Source organism: Stegodyphus dumicola, chromosome X1 (genome assembly GCF_044657685.1).
Source record: "Stegodyphus dumicola isolate Sdum_Otavi_A_Nest chromosome X1, ASM4465768v1".
Classification (NCBI taxonomy): Eukaryota; Metazoa; Arthropoda; class Arachnida; order Araneae; family Eresidae; genus Stegodyphus; species Stegodyphus dumicola.
The window spans coordinates 72,620,615-72,645,376 of NC_140780.1; the positions used below are offsets into that span (position 1 = coordinate 72,620,615).

Sequence of the window (24,762 nt, forward strand, 5' to 3'; positions counted from 1 at the left end):
AATATTTGTTTTGTCGATTTTTGGATTGACACAGAAGAAGAGAGGACATTTCTGTAAAAGTTAATGAATTTTTCATTGAAGAAAGTTTGCAATAGAAAACTTGTGTTGGCATTTGTGCAGGCGGTGCTAAAGCGATAGTCGGTAAAAAAAAAATTGGATTTCTAGCAAAGGTAAGGAAATTGGTAGCGAATATATCACGTTTAATCATTGCATTATACATCGAGAGGCCCTGGTGGCCAAAAAAATATCAGCGGAGTTAAATGTTGTGCTTCAGGATAGTGTTAAAGTAGTTAGCTTTAATAAAAATCGTGCTCTGAACAGTCGGTTGTTTTCAAATCTTTGTAAAGACATGGGTTCTGAATACAAAAGCTTATTTATTACAAGCAGAGGTAAGGTGGTTTCCAAAAAGCGCCACAGTTTAAAAAGGTTATTAAAACTAAAAGATTAAAGTTCTTCTCTTTCTAAACAAACAGTAACCTGATTTTGCGAATTTACTCTATAATAAGTTTTGTGGCTACAAAAACTATGTTATTTGAGTGACATATTTGAAAAACTATATGAACTAATTTCTCGCTTCAAGGAAAAAGTTTCAACACATTCATATTCAAATCAAATAATTGATGCTTTTGTTAGGAATATCACCATATGGAGAAACATGGTGGAAAAGGGTTTGCTAGAAATGTTTGTCTCAACAAGTGAATTTTTAAGTGAAAATGATGAAACAGATGATCAAAAAGATGAGTTGTTAAAAGTGATAAATGAGCATTTTCAGTGTCTTAAGAAAAACTTTGAGAAATATTTCCCTTCAAATTTTAGTGACGAAGAACTAATATGGATTGTGAAACCATTTGGAATTAATGTGGAAAATATTATTCATTTTCCATTAAAATCACAACAAGAACTTGCCGAGTTATCAAATAATTCGGGTTTGAAAATTGACTGTATTAGCAAGTCCTTAGAAGATTTTTGGCTAGGAGTCGCAAAAGAATTTCCAACGATTTCTGGAAACTGCCATAAACTTTCTTTTATCCTTTTCTACGACTTATTTGTGTGAAACGACATTTTCATCTTTAACTGCCATAAAATCAGAGTGTCTATCAAATGTACGGAATATTGAAGAAGTGCTTCGTCCTGCGGTGCCTACTATTTTGCCAAGATTTGATAATATAATTAAAAATAAACAGGCACATCCTTCCCATTGATACTTAATCCTCGCATATGAGCTATTAGAAGTAAGGGGGTTTTCTTAGTAATGACCTATTAAGTAGCTATACTTAATGCACAAACTAAAATAAATGTTTGAATTAACCCAAGTAATTGAATTTATTTTTTATTATTGTATTATATTTTTAATTTTGTTGCTTATTTAAAATTTTTACGTTGTTCTATTTTTTAAAGTTAAAAATTAATGATCTGAAACTTGCAATAGTATATAACAGTACAAGTTAGGAAGCTGACAGTTTCATTCACGCGTATTTCGGATTTGCGCAATGCTTATGTGGTCCTACAAAGTTTGCGTAATTCATGAGCTTTGCTGTAATCAAATAGGCCAAACCAGAAAATATGCATCATTTTTTATTTTTTCGGCAAATTCTGAACAGTTTTTTTTTTTTTTTTCTTCAAGTTAATATGTATAAAAAATTCCGAAATTCAACCAAACATCTCTTTCGTTCATTTCGCCATTCAGTTTGCATGGCACTAGATATTCTTTCACCGTATGCTGATGTTGCAGGAATTGAAAACGCATGCGAACTGACAGGGAAGACGAAGTGACTGCTAAGCAGTGACTTTGGATTTGGATACTATAGATTATTCAATAGACTGGCTTTTGTTGGCATTTTCAAATGTGACTAAAATTACGTCTCAATGGGCTGGTCTGTCATTATGAGTCCTGAGCTGTGGTTCCCAAAACGAATGGAACTGATGAGCGAAAGGGAGGCACCTGGTCTGTGAGAATATAAAACATCTACAGGTTTAATCCTAGTATCCGGTGAACACGGGATTTGACTACGTTTGGCGACTTTATGATGAGCAGTGAAAACGGGACATATACGATGAGTAGTTAACGGGTCATTCAAAGAAAATATATAGTTAAACATAGTATATACTATGTATATAGTATATATACTATGTGTGTATAGTATATATATAGACGTTCTTTGGATCATTTTTGGTGTTGGCGATAATTTTCAAAGTCGCGCCAAGGCTGCACCGTATACTAGGATTTTACCCATCTACATACAAAACAACTCTCTGAAAAGCCAGAGTTTCGAGCGAGTGAAGGAATACAAATTTCATAACACTGTAGAGTATAGTACATATACAGACCATGACTCTAATTGAAAAGTCAGTAAATTAAATATTGCTGAATAAATGCAAAGAAACATGATGAGAATATTTACGTAAGAGCTTAACGAAACACAGGAACCTCGATAGAAAGGTTGCATGCTGTATGACATCACTGAGCCGCAAATTTTTTAATTTTGAAATGAAGACTTGGTCATTTTTCTAAAAAAGAAAAAAAAAAGTTACAATTATAGGAAAACTGATTAATGAATTGTTCTTTCCAAAAAATATGTTTCACAACCTATCTGTGTAACTAAACATAATTTAAATTTTGTTGTTTAATGAAATGTATATGTTACGGTGAAACACCGAAATATGGAGAATGTCGACTTTCACCGGTGAATGTCAACATTCACATAGTCGCTTGGTGTATGTCCGAAATATTTTCCAAATACTCTTATTTCTGACTTAAGCGGTCAATGTCGACATTCACCATGTACTAATGGTGAATGTTGAACATATAACAATATTATATTTTCTTCTCCGTAATTCAGTCGCTAATAAACGCACTTGAGACTTGAAATAAGAACTTAATAACATGAGAACCTAAAACACACAATACATTCAAAATGAGAAAGGAAAATAATAGAAGTTAAAAACTTACTTAATTATACGGTACGTTCTAAATGAGAAAATAAAATAACAGTAATAAAAAAACTTACTAAATTATGTGATTCAAATCTTATTTATTGCAACAACTTAAACTATTATGGCACTTTATAACGTCTCTTTTCGACTTTTACCAGAGCATATCTGTGATTGTCGACATACACCGGTGAGGGTCCGAATATACAAGAATGTAGTGCAATATTCGATCTTTCACAGACGTATTTGGTGAATGTTGATATTCTCCGGTGAAAGTCGACATTCTCCAATTTCGGTCTTTCACGGTAACATATACAAATATTTTTTAACAGGGTGATTAAAATTTACTTACCTCTATCTTAACAGCTTTTTAAGAATATATGGATAAAACTGAATGCAAACAAAGTTAAGTATTTAATCGATAAACTTAGTTAAACTTCAAATATTAGCATCTTGGAAGAGAGCTTTCACTGTCATGGCGAAATCCGACACCAGGAATAGCTGCTTGAGGGTAGCGCAAAGAGGATGACCGCAAACTGGATGCATTATATTTCTATATTCTTATATTTTTCATAAACTTATTATTTAACTGATTATTCACATTAAAAGATATCACTCTAAATTCGAAAGAGTCCTATCCGACTCTAAAGGAGTGATATCCCACCTCCCTCTAATGCCAAAATGGCACCAACCTCGAAGGAGCGATATTTCACTCTAGTAAAAAGCGGTTCCTTTTCACACAAAAACAGGAGTGACCCTTTCTTCGTTCGCTCTTCTTCGATAGTCAGATATCGCCCGATATTCGGGTGAAACCACACACATTACAAGGAGTTATAATAATAGTCTGCTCACTCCTTGATGGTGCGATTTTTATATAATTATTTTATAGGCAAACTGAAAATTGGTATTTGCTATGTAAACTTTATAGCTGATGTATTGTTTTAGATATCTGGTTAATATTATCTCTTGAAAAGAATATTTTACACTACTTTTTAACATGCTATTGTGATTTTAATTATCTGATATATACATCTGTTTTAGGTTTGCTACCTATGTACTTACTTAAACATTTATTGATGATGAGATTTCTTTCCAGATCTAACGAAATATACATATAAAAAAATTACATCCATATTAAAATATTGGAAATTCGGTGTAGTTAACATTCTGAAATACTTAACACTATCACTTTCTCACAGAATATATTTTATTTTACAGAAACATGGCTTTTGCCTTTATGTGTAGTAAGCAATAAAAATAAGAACGCCAATGCAACTTAGATATAAAAACTGGAATAGCAAGATATTCGCAATGAAAAACTTAGTTTTTGAATAAAAAATAAGGTTTTTCAGGTACTTAAAACTTTGAATAAATATTTCAGATATTTTCAAAATTTGATTTGAGAAATGAAAAAATGCTTAGTTTCATAAAAGAAATTTAAAAAAATCATTTTAGATGAATCATATATATATATAGTGATATACATTCTAAATTTTGTATACATATTTTAATTTAAAAAAGCAAATTATGCTTATTCACAAGATTTGGGCACGTAATCATGTAAATTGTAAGCTAAATTTTCCATTAAATAATAATACTAGTTAGAAAAGTAATTTATTAAAAATAGTTCTTGACAAATTTTATAATGAAAATTTGAATGTGTTAGAACAGCTGATCATATATGTGTCAGTAAACCTGTATCATAATCTGATAGATTTAACTTCTTAAAATGCTACTTATAAGTGAATATATTAATACAATTTGTGAATTGATGTTATTAGTAGTTTGTCTACTTGAGTATAATATGCATAAAAAATCGAATAATAAATTTTAATATACATTGAAGTAAGAAACAAATGCGAATTTAATTTCCCTTACATGAAAACTATTCAGCTATATTTTCAATGTATGAGATTCAGAAAATAAGTAACCATAAAATACTCTCATGCTATTGTTTTTAGCTTCATATATTGCACAAAATATTGCAAAAGAAATGTTTCTATTTCTTATTGCATAATTATGAAGAGCTTAAAATTAATTATTACCCCAAATTATGAATAAAGTCTAAAATCTACAGTTAGCTTGTTACGCTTTCTATTTTTGAGAAGTTATATGCATACAAATTCCTATACATTAATCATTACAGGTGAATAAATGCTTACATATACTTTTAGACTATAACTTATTTTTATATATGCTAATTCCAAGTTTCATTTGGGAAAAATAAAGTAAATTTTAAAGTGAAATAATATGGATTATAGCTCACATGTGTAAGCTAAAAATTCATTTTTCATAATTCTGCTGAAAATTATGTATTTCATTTATTGATTAAATCCGAATAGGAATCATTACCATAACTGCAGAATTATAATAATTTCAATGAACGAAGTATTTTAAATATAAGTGAAAACAAGCAATGCATGAAAAACTCTTTATTAGGAAATATATGTACATATATAAAAATGGAAAATATGACAATAAAATGACATTAAAAACATGAAATGTAATGCATGTACAAAATGCAATAAATTCACACTCAAACATGTATTTAAAGAGTCCACACAAGCTCTAGGAGTGCTGACATTATACAAAAGGCTTGCCACAAAATTATAAAAATTTGTTGATGTATGTGCATATTGAACGCTAAATACAAAATTAGTTTTAAATAGAATGTCAAATGCCTTCATGGCATGATTTGGGCATGCTATTAAGTAATTTACTGCTTTAATATAGAATGAACTTGTAATACACACTATAATGAGCTGTTTATTCTGAGCTGGTCCAAGAGATTCCATGTCTTCTATTCCCTGAAAATAAATTTCTTTATTAAGAATACATCCATTACCTATCTATTAGGACAAGTCAAATACCAATGAGCCATACTAGAAAGTTTATCTTTCCAATTAAAAAATATCGCCAGAAAATTTTTTCTTCTTTCAAAAATAGGTAATTCCTAGTAATTTTATTCACATAGAGGTCTTTTGCTTTTAGTTTCTGTAAAAATGCAGTATAAATACATATAGGAATATGTAAATATTATATTGATGCAAATATAGAATAGGATAGTCTATTTGTGCTTTGCTTCTTAATGAAAAATGTAACAAATAATGTACATAAAAATGTAAAAAGAACAAACTATATGGAGAATTAGTCTGTCTTTTCCTTATGAAAACAAGTATCATCCCTTCATAATAAACTATTGTTGTTCATAATAAACTATTGTTATTGTAAAGATGTTTGTTCTTAATTTCATGATCGCTATAGTCTGGCTGGAAGTGTATCTTTTGAATTTCACCTTGAAGCAATTTTCCCATCACTTTACAAAAGTTTAAAAAAAAAAAAAAAAAAATCTATGTTCACTGTATATACATGCATATATATGATTAGTGTCATGCTTTAGATTTAGATCATATAAAGGCATCACACATATTACAAACCATCTTATTCTCTCGAAATATTTGCTAGTATGTAGGTGACATTCAAATCAATGCAATTCCAATTCTACAGAAATTAGCTAAATGACCATGCATCATCTGTGGGTACAATAGTCGAAAGCAGCCTGAGAAGATGAATTTTAGCCACATGAAGCCAAATACATTCACTGTTGTAAAATGGCTCATTTTAATATAATCTGCCCTCTTAAAATGAAAGTTAGTGCAAAGCATATCAAAATTCCTCAATACTTACATTTAGCAAATATTAGAAGTGCAGAATTTGGAATTTTTTTTTTTTTTTTTTTTTTTCAAATAACAGCTTGATGCTAAAATACTTGCTTTGCCTTTACCCTACAAAAATAAAAATAAAAGTATATATAAAAGACATATACTGGATAAAAATTGCATGTGAAATGTAATAATTAATTGAAATTATATAAATATCACACATGAACCTTTCAAGATAGAATATGTAGCAAATTTAAAGGATATGCAGCTCAGCTCCCTTACATATAGTATCAATAGCTTATTTACATATACATACACTGCAAACTAAAAATATTATCCTATGAAAAGAATTTTATAGCTATGCATATGAAATTATTTTTTATGCATAGACTTATGCCAAATATTTACTCATTAATAATGAATAAAACTTTTTTCCCTCTTTCTTTCCAATAATTTTAGCTGAGCAAAAGTTCTGTGAGCAAAACTAATGCTTTTAGGTCATCTATATATATGTATTAATAATTTTGGTAAAATTGAACACTCCGAGATTTATCCGATTGTCTTACATTTAATAAAACTAATAATTCACAAAATAGCATAGACTTTCTAGATCTTCAAATCATTAACTACAAAAAAATTTTACTTTTTGACAAAACAAGAAACTTCAATTTCAATACTAACAAATTAATAAATTGGAACTCCAACATATCCAAAAAAGTAATTAACAATACTATAATTAACAAATACAACGAATTAAAACTATATGCACAGATACAATAGATTTACAACGCGAAATTTTGATCCTTATCAAAATTCTCAAAAATAATCTAATTCCCTTTCAATTTATCAACCATTGCCTTAAAAGAGCAGGCGTTAAATACTCACTCTAAATCATTTAACTGATAGGGATATGATAATTTATTCCTAAACCTGAGAAGGCGGTATAAGTTGGATGACTGTCAGTTGGAAGATTTGTATATAGTGTAATTACTCAATTGTATATATTGTAAAAAGCTAATTGTCTTCAAACATATACTGTTACTATACTGTTACTAAAAAAATGGGCCTATTTCATGCCTTTAGACTGTCTATTAGCTCTTGGACAGTGAAAATGGCTTTTTCCTTTCTTAAATTCTTAATCATTGCGACACGACAATTAGCCAGAAATTAATTAATTTCCATTCACTAGTATTTTAAAAAAAATCTTAACAGACGGTCTCTCTCAGATAAGAACTCCATAAAATACATCCCTCAAGAATTCCAAGTCCCAACCACTACCATAAATTACTTCAAAGCCCCTACTGCCGCTAAGAATTTTCGGACACCCTACACTTCTGAGTCAGACACGAAGAGAACACTTTGCCAACTCCCCCACTAGAAAGAATGTAAGTTACTTAATACCTTTTCTGGCCTTTATATCTTCATGTACATTCACTGATCTTATTTATATTATTTTCTATATTATTTTTATATTATTTTTATATTTTCTTTGATTTGTTTTTACAAAGTTTGCATTATTTATCTTTTTTTATAATCTTCTATGTTTATTTCAACTTTACTTTGAATTCGATTTCATAATGACAATTTCCAATGTTTAATTTCTACAAATTATATAGTACTCAAATGCATAAACATGAAAGTGTCGGGGACGGTTACTCGAGTTTTATAGGATTTCTCTACAGTAATTGATTTTTACTCCAAAATGAATTGACTAAAATGCTTCATAAGAATAAGTTCTTTGAGTATCAGCATTGGTTCATAATTCCTACTATTCGCGGAAATATTTGGCCTGACTAGAATTGCCGGTTTGGCTTTAACTTATAACTCGAGTAAAGACGAAACACTTTCGTATTTACGTATTTTTATCAATTATTGTTCATTGAACGGGAGTTGGTTTGTTCCCCTTGAAAAGTCAACTAATTTCCGATCAATGACAATGATTACATGTTTTAATTTTTCCTTTTACAATTGAAATATTATTCTTCGTGATGATTTAACTCCAGTCCCCGTTAAAACATTATTAACATTTTGCTTTCAAATTACTTCAAAACATCTTTCAAAATATAACTTACCAGTATGGATGCACACTATTAAAATAATTCTACTTTAATTAAACTTAGGAGATAATATAATCAATTAATCAATACTGTTTAGGAAATAAATTATATATATATATATATATATATATATATATATATACACGTTTATTACATAGTGATTACAAAAATATCATTAAAAAGGCCTTTGGCACTAGAGGCACATGCATTTACAGCTTACCTTTACGAGCCAGAAGAAAAAAACTGTAAGCCATTTAAGAATAAAGAGCAATGTGAGTAATAGATGCAAAATTACTTTACTCTAGGTAATTAACAAGTAAACAAAGAAAAGTTTTAAAGTATTCTATCATTTATAATCCTAATTAAATTCTATCATTTATAATCCTAGTTAAATTTTTAAAGATTTTTACCACTGAAATCAGCAATACTTGGTACCAGAAGATCAGGGCGTTTTGTTTCCACATATTTCAAAATTCTTGGGACATAAAAAGATGAAAACTGTTTTTTAAATGTCTATCATTAGAAATTGTTTCAGTTTCGATATAATTTCTTACATGGCTATTAGACAAAACCATTTCAATTGTTTTTATGACTGAAACATACTGAAATGTTTCTTTTACAATTTTGGTTTCAAATTGACATGTTTTTGTATTCAGAGCTTGATCCAATCTACTGCCAAGCATAATTTCGACAGGTTCGATAAAATTCTGACAGCTTTTCAAAGCCTTTATTTGTCCTTTAGTTGCTGACATGCCATCAAAAATCTGCCTAATGGGAAGGATGCCTCCGTGGAGGTCTTTGTAAGGAGACATTTTTTTACACTTTGTTACACATGGAGAAAACCACAAAAAAGTCCATGCAGCCAGCTCCTTCATGCGATTCAAACTCTGGACCGAACTACCAGTGCTCAGCGACTTTGCCGCTGGTGGGTAATATTTAGGGAATGTGCATTAATGTTCGGAGAAAAAGCATGATATTAAGCATTTGTAAGTAAACAGCCTGTTAAGCATGGTATTTAGGGCATATAAATTAAAATGAGCGCAGGGGCGTAGCTAGAGGGGGGGCAAGGGGCATCTGTCCCCGGGCGCAGGATCCAAGGGGAGCCAAACTGATGTTACGGCATTTTAGAATTAAATGTTTTCCATCCTTGGCAAGCAGTAGGGCGCGCGAAATCTTCAGTTGTCCCTGGGCGCTGAAAACCTAGCTACGACTCTGAATGAGCAGCAAGAAATATAATATTAAGCATACGTAAGTAAAATTTACATAAAGTAAATATTAGTTACTGAAATCAATTTGGCCTTCCCCCATTTTCTCAAAATTGTCCCAAAAACTGTTCCGTTAAGAAAATTTTCGGCAACAAATTATCTTAGAAGGAAACATTCTTTAAACGCAATTTAATATTTCCTTGACTGTATCTCAACCATTATGCTTAATTTCATGCCGAGACAAGTACTCGAGTATGCAGTTTTGTAAATTTTCTTTGCAAACACTGTAAAATCACTTTTAGGAAACATAGCACGGAAATCAGACAAAATAATAATAAATTGAAAAAAAAAAAAAAAATGACACATGCAAATAAATTTTGAACAGCAGCGAAAGAAAGCGAGGAGGCCGCAAGAGAATTCTACCAGCTTTGTGCTTTTGCAGCGTTTACATTTACTGGATTCTTTGCGGTAGTGTTTTCGAAGGCAGGTGGAAGGATGGTAACTTTGAACTTCTGCAGTTCATAAAATTTCAGAATGCAGTTCCAAATACTGATATACATCTGTAAATTTTTTTCATGACTGTTGCGAGAAGAATTTTGCAAAGCACAAATGGATTAAAAAACACCTAAAGACTGAGAAATTGTACCATACTGTCTACAAAACAGCTGATAGAGTAGTAAATCAAACTTTTAGAATACTATTAATGATTTTGTGTATAAGGAAAACAAACAAAATAGTACTTTACGGTATTAGAATTAATGTTTTATTTCAAAAATAAACCCAGATATTTTGTTTTTATATATATCATTTTGACATTTTATAGACTTTTTATTGTGCACTGAGCGAGGCAGCAAGAACTCTGGCTACACCTCTAACAGTGTTCACATAACTTAGTTATTGAAAATGTAAACAAGCTGTGTTACCTGGGTCTTTAAATCCTATCTAAACCAGAAAATGAATTCATATGAGTTTATTAAAATCAGGTTACTTACATTTCTTTCCTACTTTAAAGGACTGTGCATAAGAAAAGGTTTATAAGACTTGTTTGATACAACAATAGCTTTTGCTAATGTAAACAATTATATTATTTTGAACATTACTTCATCAGATCCTCTCACTCATTTTAATATCACTAGGAGAAGATATAATAACTAATTGAAATGAAAAGGCAATAATCTTGAAAAGTAATAAGTAAATGTCATTAGTTTAATTTTCTAACCATTGAATTGATGTATATGAATTAATCTATGGATCATTTTAGAATTATCATGTTTAAATTAGTATATATTTCGACAATTTTGAAAGTATGCCTGACAAGTTTTCTTAGGGGGAAATAAATAAATAAAAATAACCCGTCGAATTAGGTTTTCTCCCGCAATAGAAGGGAGGAGAAGCTGTTTTTTAAATTGTGGATTTTATTATCTGTTAATAAAATAAGTTAATTTTTAAATATGATAGGCGCTGCCACAAATATAAGGCAATATTGCTTAATTTTCATATTATAAAATAAAAATGCATCAAACATTTAGGTTTTATGGCTTACATATAAAAAAGTCGTTTTGTTTCAGTTGAAATAAAAATGTTTAGACATGTACGAATTTTACTATTTAATTAAGTTTGAAAAAAACATGCCTTACATTTTTTAAAAATAAATACTGTTTTTTTAATTTTCTTATTTGCATCAAAAGAAATAAACATTTGGTGTACATATTATATATTGGCATATACGTATATTTGTCAGTAAATACATATTTAGCATAAAATAAATACATGTATATAACATATAAAGTCAACTGAATATCTGGAATTTTCAAAAATCCGGACTAGGTATAGTTTTTAATTTAAAACAGAGTAGAAAATAAAATTACCTTTTAGGACATTAACAGCATCTTCGGGAATTTCTTGCAGTTATAAAAATCTGATAATTTTGAACTATCATGTAATCCCTCCTGAAAAAAAAGTATTTTATTGTGCATGCTTTGTCTTTGACTGAAAATGAATTCTCATTAAATAGTCTGCATGAATTACCTGGAATATTAATTAATACAATAGTTTTCAGTTCTGCATGAATTACCTGGAATTTTAATTAATACAATAGTTTTCAGTTCTGCATGAATTACCTGGAATATTAATTAATACAATAGTTTTCAGTTTGTCATCAGAAAATCAAAACTTACTATTTTTTTTTAAATAGCTGGGTTTTTTTTTAGTCCAAAGGGGCAATTCTCCCAGAAGGACTGTTAATTTCGTTTTGGCATTTTGCATCGATTCCCGATATGTTTCATTTCAAATTGCTGCCACCAAACATTATATTTAAAGAAATTAAATAATGAAGAATCTGCAGAAATGTATGTATGTTTCTCGCATTGTAATAAAACAACGGTACTTAGAGCCAACAAAATTGGAATAAGGTAATCTTCCATAGAATATGGGCATGTGGAAGCCCTAATTTGAATTTGAAATTGGTTTCATTATTTGCTTTATTATTTAATATTTTTTAATACGTCAACGAATTTTTGATTAACAAAGTAAACGATTTCAAAGCGAGCAATGGCAATACTGTACGAGTAAAAAAAAAAAAAAAAAAAAAAAAAAAAAAAAAAAAAAAAAATTTCTCCAGCTCGCGAGACTCTGTATTGGAAATTCTAAAGATATGTTCATTTTAAAATTATTTTGCGATATTGCTGTTGAATGTTTTTATGGTTTAAGTGCGAAGAACATGATATTTAATAAATAAAGGTAACACACAAAATGTTAAAAAAACGCCCCTTTGGACGTAATTTAAAATCTGAAGCTTTCAGTCTTTTTTAAAGAATGCAAGATTTTTTTAAAATCGTAAACGGAAAGCCGTCTTAGCAGCTTTATTGGCCTCCCGGACTTTTGAATGTTCAAGAGGCCTTAGCTACACCTACACTCTCGAGAAAGCAACATATTTGCAAAAATATAAGTTTTAGAATGCTGATATGACCCAGGTAGTGCTAGTATTTATATTTTGGAAAAATTCAGCTTTGTAACAGTAAGTGAATTTTATTGTCACCAACTATAAGCAGAATTTATAAAAAATGAAAGTTGAAAATCTATTAAAAACTACTAGAAGCTGAAAACTATATGACTTCAATAGGAAATTCAGGAAAGTATACGGTTTTTATTTCTTCCAATACTACCAAATAATTTACACACTTGTGTTATAAAAAAAATCAAAACTTTAGTATGCATTTTTTTTCCCACCGCTGTTCTTCCTATTTGAAATAGGAATGCATGCAAAACTAAATTTAAATAATTAAATTCGATAGCTTTGTGTAAATTGTTCAAAAATAAAAATAATGTTAAGAATTATTTACAAAAAGTACCATCCATACGTACAGCTTTCATTGTGTTAGCAATACATAATAAATAAAACTACGTTACAGCATTACACTCTTAAAGCAAATTTACAGACACCTAAAAAAAACAAGAGCAAACTAAAACTACTTTTTATTACATACTTAAATTTTGACACATAAATCTAACTATAATTTATAATAATTAAGATATTTATATTAATAAATAATTGTATATATATTTTAAAAGCGAACTTACTTTTGGCAAAGGAGCTGTATCCATTGTTACGACTGTCCTCGCTTGAAATGGCGCTTAGCCAAAGAACGTTCTTTGGCTTAGCAAACTTGTTTGGTCAGTCTGGGTGGACAATGGCAAGACAGGGGGTCGTCTTGCTCCTTCAATTCACTCCCTTCCCCAAGGTTATTATTGCAAGTGGGAAACATGTTCTGCTACCAAGACAGTAAATTTGCGTTGTTTGACACGAAACGGAGCGAAAGCTGCTGTCACCCTCCAAATCCCACTCTGCGAGATTTAGAGTGACAACATTTAATTTTTAACACATTAGTTAAACAGTGAGTTCTGATAAACATAACAATATATTAAATTTTTATTATTAAATCTTGATAAGAACACATTTTTATACGTTTATTGGCCCAAATGATGACTGAGCTCAATGAAAATAAAAAATGATCTTTGAATGTAATTTAATGCTGCTGAGACATTACAGTACAATTTCGTGTGGATTTATTGGTTAAAAAAAATTAAGATTTTTTTTTATATGGGAGTTCAGATGTTTTCTTAACTTTGAGAATGTGGTTTGTTTTCAAGTTTCTAAACTATCTTTTTGTTCAAAAGAATCTATCTGCCACGTGACTGATGAGGTTCTTTCGTATGTCTTCTCTTAGACTAGTGTCTATTCATCATTCTTTTTTTCGTTCAAGACAAAATAAGACCTTAAATGAGTTGTCGTTAAGGTTAAACAAGACTCAAAACGGCTTTGCTACAACTGCAAAGCCTTACAATAATTAGTCAAATTCGAATAAGTTACTGATTATAGAATAAGATTTCGGTTTCTCGTTTAAATGCATGTTACGTTGAAATAAACTCTCTTTTTTAAGTTTTACTTCGTAGTAAGAAACGTTAAATTCGATACACAGGATTTAACTTTCAGTTTGTTCGGTCTACATTTTCTAACGTAGACGCAATTTTGCAGTTAACCCACACTATAATTTTCGCAATTTTATCTCCCTCCAACATGTGTACATAGGTAAGGGAGGCAATGTTTCCGGTTCCAAAATTCCATAGTGGTTTTGGTTTGGTTTATGTGATTATGGCAAAGCCTCGAGGGCTATCTGCCTGAGGGAAGGGATGCCTTCATGGAAGACTTTCTAAGGGAAACTGCCTCGTATACACGTTACACATGGGGAAAACCACAAAAACGCCCATGCAGCCAGCCCATTAGCGAGATTCGAACCTCGGACCGAACTACCAGTGTTCAGTGACTTTACCGCTCGGCCGCTAGTGGGCCCATCAAAATTCCATTATGAATTTTCAGGGAAAAATCATGAATTAGGATCCCCATAACACGTCTTTACTATTTTTAGAATGATATATGTCTGTATGCGTATGACGATTTTTGCCTATAACGGCATTGGCCAGTACTAATGCTAGAAGTGGTGACCATTTTATTGTAGAGGCACCTAATAGGCGGCCACCGTTGTTTCCTATGAAGGGACAGACAATTTTACATCCATGCCTTCTCCGAGATTCGAACCCGGGTCCTTTGGCATCATAGTCAGGCTCCTCTAACCACTATACTGTCTGGGCGGCCTTCTTCCCACTGTTTCTAATATTAATTGGACCTCTTTGAGTCGCCTTCAAAGTCCAAAATTTTCGTAGCGCAGCTGCTGTGGAATTGCTGTTTCCATAAAACAATTTTACTAACTAAGCGCTATCTTGTGAAAAGCACATTGAAAATAAAATCTCTGCGAATATTTCTAGGTTTTGTAACAGCTGCTGCGAGGCGTCATTTTTACTACAGGTTTTTAAAGTAGGACAGAATAATAAAAAATGAGTAGTGTTTATATTTAATAATGAGCCATAAAGTTTATAAACAAATTAATTTTCTTTTTACAAACAATCAACCAAAAGTGATAGTTTACTTTAAGCCCAATAGTTTACTACTGTAGTTTAGTGATAATTTACTATTCAGCCAGTCCATGTCTTAATAAGGAATTGGTGAGAGGTCATGTGCCGGTCACATCAGATTTTTTTTATTTATTTTCTTTCTTAACTCAATTTGTAATTTTAATTCTTAGCTAGAAACTGATTACTGATTTTAAGGTTTTTTTTTTTTTTTTAATTAAACTATATAAAAATGAAGCAAATCATATTATTCCAAATTTTCTGGCAAAAAGGAGGGAAGAAAATAATCAGAGTTTTATGCATGTTATTTATTAATACTATCATTCGAAATTTTATTAAAACTTTGAAAGTTAAAACATTTAATAATGAAAATAATAAAAATATTCATCATTTATACAATATGGAAATTGACAATTAAAAATGTAATAATTTAATCGAATCTTTTATATCAGCTTTGAGCAGGATGAAACATCGAAATTGCGAAGCTGAAGAAATTTATATGTAAAGTAAATAATTATGTACTTCAAATAACAGTCTAAACGGTTTGATTATTCTTTAATAATTGAAGATTAATATTGTAGAACACAAAAACTCTTTTTTTCGCTTACGATTAGATTATATGCGTATGTGTATTCCATTACTTGAATATCATATACATAATACAGAAATTAAGACTTATCTAAATTTTTATAATGTATGCAGGGTGCTTCTACTGGAATAAAAGATGCAGTTCTCCAAATACATTTTATTTGTTAGAATAACATTTTAAATTTCAAATGAAAACTTTGATTAATTTATTTTATTTAAAAATTTTAAACGATAATACGTGATAAAATTTGAATGCACTTTTTTCAATAAATAGTCGTTATCCGACATTTCTTTCCGAAAGTTTTTGTCTCGCATGCTCACTCTCACATATTACAACTTCCCTGCTATGCTCCACTTATGCAACATCACAGAAAATTTTTAAGTATTTAGATTTCCTGCTGCTGTCAAAATTTACAAATTAGCGAAAATGTATAATGAATAAAACATCTCATAAAATACATAATTAACAAATGCAAGGATGAAGAATGAATGAATAATGGAAATAGCTCATGAATTTTTTAACAGAAACTTTTCCATTCGTGGCGTTAAATTGGCGATGGGACACCTTTTATTTGGCGGCAGTGGCAAGTTACACTCAGAGCTCGCCAACATTTCCCATGTGCAACTTCCCATAGCGGCAACTACCTCGTTAATGAAAGTCAAAGAAAGCACGTGGAAGACCAAACAATGCGGCTTTTGAGGGAGCAGTCAAGGGGATTGTCCCGAGAAGACAAGCATCTGACACCCACACCTGGCTAAAAAGGGGGAATAAGCCTCTCTTTGACGTGGGAAAATTTTACACCAATTTAAGAGTCAATTGCCACGTGTTGTGAACGAGGGGTCATGGTACATGTCGGAGGAATCAAAAGAGAGGAAAAAGGTGGGAGGGTGTTTGCCCCTAAGAATGCGGAGGGAAGGAAAAGCTTATTTTCCAAGTCTCAGACATTATACGTGTTAAAGAACGTTTTTGGTTTTGAAGGCAATTAAAGAGAATCCTAAAATGTCGCTCTCTGACGAAATTACGAAGGACAAAATTCAAGAATTTTTAATTAAAAAAAAAAAAAAAATTTGCTTTAAGTTATTATATGCTTATGCTGTAATATCAGTAATACAAACTTATTCGCTAGATCTGTGTATCTGGCTTTGCAGAAAATGTGAAAATAAAATGTCATAAGACTTTCCGTTCTATTATTTATTTAAATTTATTCTCCTTTTATCCAACTGCTGAACTAGACATAGTATTATTTTTACCTACCATTCACAGTGTATTTACTGAACTTGGCATTCAAGCAATTAAAAAATCCCTTTTATTTAAAAGGAAAAAAAAGGGGGGGGGGTTAAAAGAGTAAAAAAATACCTCAGTAAAATTCTTTTATTCCTGACTTATTTTGCTGTAATCAGCATGTCCGTGCATTACTCACGTCTAAAAAAGTAGAATTTTCTTTTTAAGTAAACGCAGAAATCAAATTTTATTTTCAGCATCTTAGCGTTTCACTAGTGGTGGAGTGATTAAGACCGCTGAATATTGGGAATTCGACCCAGGTTCGATGCTAAGCGAATGGGCTTGTTGCATGATTCGTTTTCGTGGTTTTCTTTCTATGTAACCTGGATACGAAGCCAGTTTACTTTAGAAAGGTCCTTCACGAAGGTATCTCTTCCCTTTTATGCAGATAGTCTTTGGCATGCTTTGCCATATTTGAATAACTTAACCTAAAATATCTTAATGAAGTAGCACAACTACCTTTAGTTTATGCAGCGGTTCTCAACCTTTTGGCTAACGCGTACCATTTAAACAAAAATTGAAAACCTTTAGTACCACCACTACAAAGTACTACTACCACCACCACTCTTGAACAAAGCTCAGATCGCATAAATTTACGAGTGTTGGAGAAAAAACTCAATTAGGATGTTGGGGTTTTAATTTTTGAATTTAATTGGTAAAAATACTTTGCTTCTTTGCGTATTTTTCTCTTGCGCACCACCGGTTGAGAACCCCTGGTTGATAGCATTCTGACATATGTTGTTTCCTTCTCCTTTACAGAGTGTTTAAGGAAAGTAATCGAAAAACAGAGTTAGATTAGTACTAACAGTAATGTAGTAATGATGATGATGATGATGCTACTACTACTAATAACAATAATAATAAAATTAATAATAATGAAGGGCAGAAAATCTGTTCATTACCAACCAGTTTTATGGTATAAGGGTGCTTTAAGAGAAATTTGTGCATTGTATGGGACTGGAGCAAATTAATTCGACACTCGTAGTCTGCAAACTGTCTCTAATCTAGCATGCAAATAAGGCACATGCGTGATGAGCAAACTTTGGCATTTGACAGCTAAAAAGGAAAGAACAAAAATAAGAAAGGCAATTGCTCTAAAAGAGAAACAAAAAAAAAGGGGGGGAAGAAGATTTCAAAGAATTCAGATTTTAACATCACACTCTCGCTCAGCTCGCAGTTTATCTCCTAAACTCACTCCTGCTAATACAACTTCTTTTGCCTTTTTAACTTTATTATTAAACATAGCTTTCTTTACACTTATGCCACTTAAACTTCAACAGTAAAATCAAGTAATATTTAGAAATAGGATATCTTTAGAGTTCCCGATAGAGTGTTAAGTATTGGCATATATTTTTCTATTTTTAAAAAAAATCTTTTTTCAGTTCGTCATTCAATGTTCTGCTGCCTCAACAAGACGGTAACCTACGGCTCTTAATAAGACTGAAACATACATTTCTTAACATACGGTGATGTGACACTTTCCCGCATGGCAGTTGCAAACCAGTGGCATTTGCGCACGTCATCCCTACATGAACAAGAAATCTTCTAACAGGCTAACGAGTTGTGGACAACAAGTGACACTATCGCACAGCTTGTCGGAAACAATAAATGAGTCTTATGATTTGTTGACAAGAGTTTTCTTAAGTACTGTCTATTCCTGTTCTGACGGTAGATTTCTCATAATTATTATTTTCTTACTTGCGCGCATGATTTCTCCGAAACCATTAGTCAGAATTTTTTTAAAATATTAAGCGTTTGTATAAACACAAGGAAATTTTAAATGAACAACTGCTATGTCTCTCGCCTAAAAAGTTTTAAAAATTTTCTTTTATTATGTTAAAAAATAACCGATTTTGGAATCACCAAGGGAAAAAAAAAATGTTATTTTGTCGCCCAACTGGGATAGTGGTTAGCGACGCTGACTGCCTTACCGAAGGACTCGGGTTCGAATCCTGGAGAAGGCATGGATGCTTGTAAATGGATTGTGTGAGTGGGGCATGAGGGCACTCTAAATATGCGGTGAGCCGAAAGTCCTCTGGAAAGGTTGGTGGTGGGTGAAGAGGGGTGGGAGACCCTAGGATCCATCCTCCTAGGATGCTCTCCTTCAAAATTGGGACCGGAACTGAGCAAAGTCGTACTGTCACCTGTATACTGCCCAAAGCTTTTGCCAATGACAGGGGCAATCTTGCCTCTCTGTCACGATGAATTTCGTGGGCTTGCTCTGGTGTCGATTTTGAGGGAGGGGGAATCAGCTAAAAATACTGATTTGTTTATACAATACTGCGCTCGGTACATGTTACAATATTATGTGGATGATTTGAAAAGGTATTTTATTTAAAATTTGGAACATAAAATAAAGTAGAAAATACATTATTAAGAGTATCAAAATAAGTATACAAAATTTCACCAGTTATAAAGGTAGTGAACTTTAAAATGTGTTGTATTTGTAGGATATTTTGTTATTTTAGAGGTACCTGACTCCTTAAGATATTTATCATTCTTTATAAGTTAACACATACATAATATAAACATTTTGTTAAAATCTATATTTGTACTGTCCAATAGCTTAAAGTTTGTAAAGCAAATTAATAAGCCAAGTCGCTAATCCACATTATCGGAAGATGATGAAGAAGATGTGGTTTGATCCGAGCTAAGACTAAATTATACAAACTATACTATTACCCATTCAGCAACGAATGTTTCTTCTAAGCAAGTGTCTGCTTTTCAATACGTGAGCAAATGCCACTAAATCACGTACAGGACATCTTTTGTCTTTTTAACTTTATTATTAAAATTACTTCCTTCACAGTTTATGCTAAGTAAAATTCAAAAGCAAAATCACAAAATGTTTAAAAACTGAGTATTTTTAGAATTCTTGACAATATGCTAAATGTTGTCATACATTTTTTTTTATATATATTCGCGATATTATTTCGTTAAAAATAATACATCGCGATAACATTTAGCGGCAACATCCTTTTATTTGTTGCCGTACATTTTTATATATTCGTTATATTATTTCATTAAAAGTAACACATGGCGATAACATTTGCTGGCAATATCCATATACTTGAAAAGTGATATAGAGCAAAAAAGCGAGGATTGAATCTAATATATAGTCTAGTGCTTTGAAAAAAGTCCATTTTTAAGTTAGAGTGTTACATATTTCACACGATTAAACTTCGAGGTGTTAATTTTGGATGCTTGAGGAACGAGAATCTTCGAGAAATACTAAATTAGCACTGTTGAAAACTGAAAAATATCTCAGATATCTATTGAGTCTGGCCCCTTTCTATTAGTTGACTAAGCTTGAAAAGAAACTTCTGCTGTTTGATTCTCATGGGAGAAAGAAAAAAACTGAGAAATTAAAACGTGGAAGGGAAATTCTTTCAAAAACCTTATAAACTCTTCGACAAAATTGTTTCAAATAAAATAATTTCATTAGTTAGCAACAAAATGTTTAGAGAACTGTTAGAAGAAGGCTACATGAAAGGTTTTGTGTTTATCATAGAATTTCCTATATGCGGTAAAGGCAAACTTATTTCACGACAGTTACATTAAGCTCGTGGGGGTGCTGAAATAAGAGGGTAACTAAATAATCGCATTCCAACCCATTTCTTAATTACCACTATATAATGGGCATCGCTTGCAGGAAGAGTCACACAGGCATTCTAGATCCGCCCAACTGGTTAACCGGACAGATATGACTCACAAGGAGTGTCCATCGGTGGGAGGTTTTGGATCCTGATCACTGCTTTGGAACACCATCGTCCGCAAGTCTCCAATTATTGTTGGCAAGATTGATTTGAGTAGCGAAGAAAATGGGCGATCGATTTTCAGCTGAGGGTGGAAGAAAGGGGCGTGTCTCAGGAACGGGGGCTCACTTAAATGATTGCGTTGGTCCCAGGGAAGAGGGATGACACTGATATGTTGGAGACCTGGATGACCAGACAGAGGCGGCCCTGGTCAAGGCCTTTCGCAGTCTGAAGAAACGTGAGGGTGGGAGGTAGGATTTCTTTCGTCATTGTCCTTCTGGTCATGATCATCATCATCATCACCATCATGAAGTCTGTATCCAACTTGCGCCGGGCGTGGACTACCTGTTCTTTCTAATGAAGCCGCGACAAATTCTTCTTTTGAAAGGGGTTGCTGGTTTTCTTTTTGGAGCAAGCAACTCAGACTAAATTTCTCTTCGTATTATTCGAAGTGGCTGTGAAGAGACAGAAATAAAGTTTATTAATCAGAACAGAATAGTTCACGACCTCATTATTGTAGATAATTTAAATTTGCAACTTTTTGTTTTCTGTTTTTGAACTTTTTATAATTTTACGTTTCTTCATTTGTTTACTATTCTAAAATAAAAATAGAAACTGCTTTCCCCTCCCCTACAAGATCCATATAAAAAGTAATTTTTACTCATTTTTGCTAAATTATGTCACATGACATAATTATCAGAGTCTGAAAATTTATCTGATTTGACTTACTTCGTAAACTGGAACTAGTTATGACAGTTCGCAGTTTATGAGCAGTCGTTGTTTGGCCTTCTTGATTTACTACTAATCACTTTTAATGAAATTAACATTTAGTTTTGATTAAAAAGTAGTAGAAACATTTTTTATTAAAAAGGAGTACATTATTACTAAGTGCTAAGGACGACAAGTAAAGAAGAAATACTAATTGTTTATATTGATTAAATGTTATTATATATAAATGCATGTGAAGTAAGTCAGTAAGTAAATAAGTAAACAAATTTTTACATTTCTTCTGCAACTTAATGCAAATACACGCACTGGAATCCCAGCTACCCCCCCCCAATGTCAGGCAAGGGTAGTAATCAAGCCAAAAAGCCACCCTGGAGATGAAACTTGTAAAAGGAGGTGAAACAGAATTAAATGTCAAGGTTGTCTTAAGAAAGGGTGGTTTTTGGCAATACTTTCTAACAAGCTGAAGCTCATATTAACATTGCGCAAGAGAAAAACTCTGTGCAGATAGTTTATTTCAGGAATGAGACTTTGTCGCAGGTACAGGTACAAGTAGAAGTGGGCGGGGAGCTAGAAATTCACCATTGATCGTACAGGTATAAGCCCTAACTAATTAACTGGGGGGGAAGAGAATATCCCAAGGGGCGGTCTGAGGGTCTCCCCCCATCTTCTCCTAACATTAACTTTTTGAGAGTATTTTCGGCTCGCCGTATATTTCGAATACGCCCTTACAGCACAGATACTACACGCTTACAAATATCCGTGTCTTCTATGGGATTTGAACCCAGGCCCATCCGTACATCAGGGTCCCTAACCACTATACTGGCTGGACGTCAGACTTTATCACATGATTTTTGTACATTATAAAAGATTTATCCGTAGTGGTAGATAGTATTATTTATTAGGAGGTAATGAGCTCCGAATTAGCCACTATCCACAAAGAATTGTTTCTCCTTTTTGAATATTTCATGACAATAATAATGTAATTAATTGAATGCTTCATTTCAATAATTTGGTTGACACAAAATACACTCATGTCCATAAATTAAGGATAATGCAAAATCAGGCAAAGGAAGAGTTAGAAGCAAAACAAATTTGACTTTTTTGTAAAGCTTATTTATTAAACAAAAGGTAAAGAGCAAAAAAAGATGCTATATGTTTGATATTATTACAAAAATTAGCGATTTTTTCTCCCTGGAGAAAATTACAAAAAAAAAAAAAAAAACCTATTTACAAAAAACCAATATTACATGGTTGGTATGATTGTTAATACATTGTATGTCTCCCAGACGATGCAATACAGTCCGTACAACGCCTAGGCAGGCTGAGTATCAAATTATCGATCTGATCTTGGGGGATATTACACCACTCAAAAAACAGTGCTCTTCGAAGTTCCGGTAGACATGTAGGAGGAGGTTGACGGGCTGCAACTCGTCGGCCAAGCATGTCCCACACGTGCTCTACTGGATTCAAGTCCGGTGAGAATGCTGGCCAGTCCATACGGGTGATATCCTCCGATTGAAGGCATTCGCTTACAATGTTTTCACGGTGAGGACGGACGTTGTCATCCATAAACACAAATTGTGCGCCCATGGCGCCCCGAAACAAACGTAAATGTTGTTCCAGAATGACGTACCGATAGATTTGGCTTGTCATGGTTCCAATTTGAAGATGCAGGTCAGTTCTGGAACCCAGAATAATTCCACCCCAAACGAGTACTCCTGCACCACCGTAACGGTATCGTTCAATGATGTTTTCTTGGTGGTAACGGGTACCCTCTCCATATGAAAGTCCGGCGAGAATCAGACTGCAAGCTAAACCTGAACTCCTAGGAAAACATCACACAAGCCCACTGTTTCGGTGTCCACAATGCATGCTCTCTACTCAAGGCTAACCGCGGGCGACAGTGAGTTGCAGTAAGTGGAACGCATCTGACAGGTCTACGAGCATATAGACCAATCTGCCCTAAGCGTCTGTACAGGGTCTGCCTTGAAATTGTCGTACCAGTGGCTGAAGAGAGCTTACGAGACAGGTCTGAGGCTGTGTTCCGCCTGTTTCGTTTGGCAGTAACTGCCAAATACCGGTCCTCATTCGGCGTTGTAACTCTGGGGCGACCTGTGCTGTAACGTCTTCTAACATTACCATCATCTTGGAATCGTTGCCAAAGCCTGGAGATGACACTCTGGGCAATTCCAAGTTCGTCTGATACTTCCAGTTGGGTACGCCCACATTCCAGATGGCCGATAATTCTACCACGTAAAAAATCATCCAAATACGTCCTTTGCGTCCTAACTATTCGGTTATTGCACTGAAATGCTTATAAAGCGCCTGCGAACAATTTTACTTCTTTGCCTGTATTCCTTATATATCACTCTCTTACACTCTCGTCATTGTGACGTACCATCAGTGTCATCTGGTTACTTCCTGAAATTTGCATATGATTCTTGAAGATGTGTGTAGTGATTTTGCAGGTGATATATTTATTTTAGAGTTCGATTTCCGCGTGACTCCAAATTATCTTTAATTTATGGACATGAGTGTACTTTAATTACATTCAAATGGATAAAATATAATGTGATTATCTTTCTGAATTTAACTCCCTTACGTTTAACTGGTTAAAATATTAAGAATATGATGATCTTTCTAAATTTAACTCTCCAGACTGGAGCACGGTCAGCTAAAATAATCCGAATAAGTTCCCAATTCTACAAAATAAAATTCTCCGTATGATCGCTAATGCTCCGTACTTTATTCGAAACCAAAACAGTTATAATGATCTGTATCAAAGTCCTCATTCTTTGACAAAATAATAATTTCTTCAGCAAAGCAGTCAAGTGTGAGAAGGTGGCATATAAAAACGCCTTCAGTTTCAAATTTTAGAAGATGACTACAACCAGAGGCGTAGCCAAAGCTTTTGTCGCCGGAGGCCATCCATGAGTTTGTCGCCTGGGATAGATCCTGAATTTGCTGCCCCTCTCGATACCCAAGAAAATAAGTAAAAAGTTTTAATATGACATACAGGAAAACAAAATTCTGTATTTGTTTTTAAATAAAAATTTAATTGCATCATTTTAAAATTTCATTATTATT

General features: G+C 32.5%; 1 long non-coding RNA gene across 1 annotated transcript; it reads right to left on the reverse strand.

Annotated features, from left to right (window-relative positions):
* Positions 1-5,348: 5,348 nt before the first annotated feature.
* LOC146993201 (uncharacterized) lies at positions 5,349-13,532 on the reverse strand. Its single transcript, XR_015038515.1, has 4 exons — positions 13,435-13,532; positions 11,724-11,804; positions 6,619-6,716; positions 5,349-5,738 (listed from the first exon to the last, which is right to left on the reverse strand). It is a non-coding gene; the product is annotated as an uncharacterized LOC146993201 (long non-coding RNA).
* Positions 13,533-24,762: the final 11,230 nt, after the last annotated feature.